The sequence below is a fragment of the Lolium perenne genome, chromosome 5, assembly GCF_019359855.2.
Source record: "Lolium perenne isolate Kyuss_39 chromosome 5, Kyuss_2.0, whole genome shotgun sequence".
Taxonomy (NCBI): domain Eukaryota; kingdom Viridiplantae; phylum Streptophyta; class Magnoliopsida; order Poales; family Poaceae; genus Lolium; species Lolium perenne.
The window spans coordinates 190,190,484-190,196,045 of NC_067248.2; positions in this window are offsets into that span (position 1 = coordinate 190,190,484).

Genomic DNA, 5,562 nt, shown 5'->3' on the forward strand with positions numbered 1-5,562 from the left:
GGATTACTGCGCAGTTTCAGATTTCTTTGCTGTCACGAATTTCGACCTGCCTCCCTGTAGGTAGCTCAGAAAATTAAGCCAATTTACGTGCGTGATCCTCAGATATGTACGCAACTTTCATTCAATTTGGGAATTTTCATTTGAGCAAGTCTGGTGCCTCAATAAAATCCATCTTTACGGACTGTTCTGTTTTGACAGATTCTGCCTTTTATTTCGCATTGCCTCTTTTGCTATGTTGGATGAATTTCTTTGATCCATTAATGTCCAGTAGCTTTATGCAATGTCCAGAAGTGTTAAGAATGATTGTGTCACCTCTGAACATGTTAATTTTTATTATGCACTAACCCTCTAATGAGTTGTTTCGAGTTTGGTGTGGAGGAAGTTTTCAAGGATCAAGAGAGGGAAATGATGCAATATGATCAAGGAGAGTGAAAGCTCTAAGCTTGGGGATGCCCCGGTGGTTCACCCCTGCATATTCTAAGAAGACTCAAGCGTCTAAGCTTGGGGATGCCCAAGGCATCCCCTTCTTCATCGACAACATTATCAGGTTCCTCCCCTGAAACTATATTTTTATTCCGTCACATCTTATGTGCTTTGCTTGGAGCGCCGGTTTGTTTTTGTTTGAATAAATGGATCCTAGCATTCATTGTGTGGGAGAGAGACACGCTCCGCTGTTGCATATGGACAAATATGTCCTTAGGCTTTACTCATAGTATTCATGGCGAAGGTTGAATCTTCTTCGTTAAATTGTTATATGGTTGGAATCGGGAAATGCTACATGTAGTAATTCTAAAATGTCTTGAATAATTTGATACTTGGCAATTGTTGTGCTCATGTTTAAGCTCTTGCATCATATACTTTGCACCCATTAATGAAGAAACACTTAGAGCTTGCTAATTTGGTTTGCATATTTGGTCTCTCTAAAGTCTAGATAATATCTAGTATTGAGTTTTGAACAACAAGGAAGACGGTGTAGAGTCTTATAATGTTTACAATATGTCTTTTATGTGAGTTTTGCTGCACCGGTTCATCCTTGTGTTTGTTTCAAATAACCTTGCTAGCCTAAACCTTGTATCGAGAGGGAATACTTCTCATGCATCCAAAATCCTTGAGCCAACCACTATGCCATTTGTGTCCACCATATCTACCTACTACATGGTATTTCTCCGTCATTCCAAAGTAAATTGCTTGAGTGCTACCTTTAAAATTTCCATCATTCACCTTTGCAATATATAGCTCATGGGACAAATAGCTTAAAAACTATTGTGGTATTGAATATGTACTTATGCACTTTATCTCTTATTAAGTTGCTTGTTGTGCGATAACCATGTTTCTGGGGACGCCATCAACTACTCTTTGTTGAATATCATGTGAGTTGCTATGCATGTCCGTCTTGTCTGAAGTAAGAGAGATCTACCACCTTAATGGTTGGAGCATGCATATTGTTAGAGAAGAACATTGGGCCGCTAACTAAAGCCATGAATCATGGTGGAAGTTTCAGCTTTGGACATATATCCTCAATCTCATATGAGAACACTAATTGTTGCCACATGCTTATGCATTAAAGAGGAGTCCATTATCTCGTTGTCCATGTTGTCCCGGTATGGATGTCTAAGTTGAGAATAATCAAAAGCGAGAAATCCAAAATGCGAGCTTTCTCCTTAGACCTTTGTACAGGCGGCATGGAGGTACCCCATTGTGACACTTGGTTAAAACATGTGTATTGCGATGATCCGGTAGTCCAAGCTAATTAGGACAAGGTGCGGGCACTATTAGTATACTATGCATGAGGCTCGCAACTTGTAAGATATAATTTACATAACTCATATGCTTTATTACTACCGTTGACAAAATTGTTTCATGTTTTCAAAATAAAAGCTCTAGCACAAATATAGCAATCGATGCTTTCCTCGTTGAAGGACCTTTCTTTTACTTTTAATGTTGAGTCAGTTCACCTATTTCTCTCCACCTCAAGAAGCAAACACTTGTGTGAACTGTGCATTGATTCCTACATACTTGCATATTGCACTTGTTATATTACTCTATGTTGACAATTATCCATGAGATATACATGTTATAAGTTGAAAGCAACCGCTGAAACTTAATCTTCCTTTGTGTTGCTTCAATACCTTTACTTTGATTTATTGCTTTATGAGTTAACTCTTATGCAAGACTTATTGATGCTTGTCTTGAAGTACTATTCATGAAAAGTCTTTGCTTTATGATTCAGTTGTTTACTCATGTCATTACCATTGTTTTGATCGCTGCATTCATTACATATGTTTACAATAGTATGATCAAGGTTATGATGGCATGTCACTCCAGAAATTATCTTTGTTATCGTTTACCTGCTCGGGACGAGCAGAACTAAGCTTGGGGATGCTGATACGTCTCCGACGTATCGATAATTTCTTATGTTCCATGCCACATTATTGATGATATCTACATGTTTTATGCACACTTTATGTCATATTCGTGCATTTTCTCGGAACTAACCTATTAACAAGATGCCGAAGAGCCGATTCTTTGTTTCTGCTGTTTTTGGTTTCAGAAATCCTAGTAAAGAAATATTCTCGGAATTGGACGAAATCAACGCTGTGGTCCTATTTTGCCACGAAGCTTCCTAAGACCGAGGGGAAAGGAAGTGGGGCCACGAGGCGCCGCCACACTAGGGCGGCGCGGCCTAGGTCTTGGCCGCGCCCGGCTGGCGTGTGGGGCCCTCGTGTGGCCCCCGCGTTGCCCTTCCGCCTACAAATAGCCTTCGTCGCGAAACCCCGGTGACCGAGAGCCAAGATAGTGAAAACCTTACTGAGACGCCGCCGCCGCCAATCCCATCTCGGGGGATTCTGGAGATCTCCTCCGGCACCCTGCCGGAGAGGGGATTCATCTCCCGGAGGACTCTTCACCGCCATGGTCGCCTCCGGAGTGATGAGTGAGTAGTTCACCCCTGGACTATGGGTCCATAGCAGTAGCTAGATGGTTTTCTTCTCCTCATTGTGCTTCATTGTTGGATCTTGTGAGCTGCCTAACATGATCAAGATCATCTATCTCGTAATTCTATATGTTGTGTTTGTCGGGATCCGATGGATAGAGAATACTATGTTATGTTAATTATCAAGTTATTACCTATGTGTTGTTTATGATCTTGCATGCTCTCCGTTATTAGTAGAGGCTCGGCCAAGTTTTTGCTCTTAACTCCAAGAGGGAGTATTTATGCTCGATAGTGGGTTCATGCCTCCATTAAATGCGGGACGATGTGAGAAAGTTCTAAGGTTGTGGATATCTTTGTTGCCACTAGGGATAAAACATTGATGCTATGTCTAAGGATGTAGTTATTGATTACATTACGCACCATACTTAATGCAATTGTCTGTTGTTTTGCAACTTAATACTGGAAGGGGTTCGGATGATAACCTGAAGGTGGACTTTTTAGGCATAGATGCATGCTGGATAGCGGTCTATGTACTTTGTCGTAATGCCCAATTAAATCTCACTATATTTATCATGTCATGTATGTGCATTGTTATGCCCTCTCTATTTGTCAATTGCCCGACTGTAATTTGTTCACCCAACATGCTTTTATCTTATGGGAGAGACACCTCTAGTGAACTGTGGACCCCGGTCCATTCTTTTATACTGAAATACAAATCTGCTGCAATACTTGTTCTTTACTGTTTTCTGCAAACAATCATCTTCCACACAATACGGTTAATCCTTTGTTACAGCAAGCCGGTGAGATTGACAACCTCACTGTTTCGTTGGGGCAAAGTACTTTGGTTGTGTTGTGCAGGTTCCACGTTGGCGCCGGAATCCCTGGTGTTGCGCCGCATTACATTCCGCCACCATCAACCTTCAACGTGCTTCTTGACTCCTACTGGTTCGATTAAACCTTGGTTTTTTACTGAGGGAAAACTTACTGCTGTGCGCATCACACCTTCCTCTTGGGGTTCCCAACGAACGTGTCAATTATACGCGCATCACATACCTACCTACCACATGGTATTTCTCCGCCATTCCAAAGTACATTACTTGAGTGCTACCTTTAAAATTTCTATTCTTTACCTTTGCAATATATAGCTCATGGGACAAAATAGCCTTAAAAACTATTGTGGTGAAGAATATGTACTTATGTGTCTTATTTCTTAGTAAGTTGCTTGTTGAGCGGTAACCATGTTTTCTGGGGACGCCATCAACTTTTTACCTTTGTTGAATATCATGTGAGTTGCTATGCATGTTCGTCTTGTCTGAAGTAAGGGCGGTTTTCACAATCAAATGGTTTGAGTATGCATACTGTTAGAGAAGAACATTGGGCCGCTAACTAAAGCCATAAATCATGGTGGAAGTTTCAGTTTGGACATAAAACATCAATCTCTTATGAGAATATTAACTGTTGTTGAATGCTTAAGCATTAAAAGAGGAGTCCATTATCTGTTGTCTATGTTGTCCCGGTATGGGTGTCTAAGTTGAGAATGATCAAAAGTGAGAAATCCAATGCGAACCTTCTCCTTAGACCCTTGTACAGGCGGCATAGAGGTACCCCTTTGTGACACTTGGTTGAAACATATGTTATGCAATGATAATCCGTGTTAACCCAAGCTAATTAGGACAAGGTGCGAGCACTATTAGTATACTATGCATGAGGCTTGCAACTTATAAGATGTCTTATACATAACTCATATGCTTTATTACTACCGTTGACAAAATTGTTTCTTGTTTCAAAATAAAAGCTCTAGCACAAAAATAGTAATCCATGCTTCCCTCTGCGAAGGGCCTATCTTTTACTTTATTGTTGAGTCAGTTTACCTATTCTTTCTATCTTAGAAGCAAACACTTGTGTCAACTGTGCATTGATTCTTACATGTTTACCTATTGCACTTGTTATATTGCTTTATGTTGACAACTATCCATGAGATATACATGTTACAAGTTGAAAGCAACCGCTGAAACTTAATCATCCTTTGTGTTGCTTCAATGCCTTCTACTTTGAATCTATTGCTTTATGAGTAATTCTTATGCAAGTCTTATTGATGCTTGTCTTGAAAGTACTATTCATGAAAAGTCTTTGCTATATGATTCATTTGTTTACTCATTGTCTTCATCATTGCTTTGAATCGCTGCATTCATCTCATATGCTTTACAATATTATTGAACAAGATCATGTTGGTAGCATGTCACTTAAGAAATTATTCTTGTTATCGTTTACCTACTCGAGGGCGAGTAGGAACTAAGCTTGGGGATGCTTGATACGTCTCAAACGTATCTATAATTTCTTATGTTCCATGCTAGTTTTATGACAATACCTACATGTTTTGTTCACACTTTATATCGTTTTGATGCGTTTTCCGGAACTAACCTATTGACGAGATGCCGAAGTGCCAGTTCCTATTTTCTGCTGTTTTTAGTTTCAGAAATCCTAGTAAGGAAATATTCTCGGAATCAGACGAAATCAATGGCCAGCATCCTATTTTTCCACGAAGCTTCCAGAACACCCGAGAGCCAGCAGAGGGGGGCCACAGGCCCACCACACACCAGGCTGGCGCGGCCAAGGGGGGGCCCGCGCCC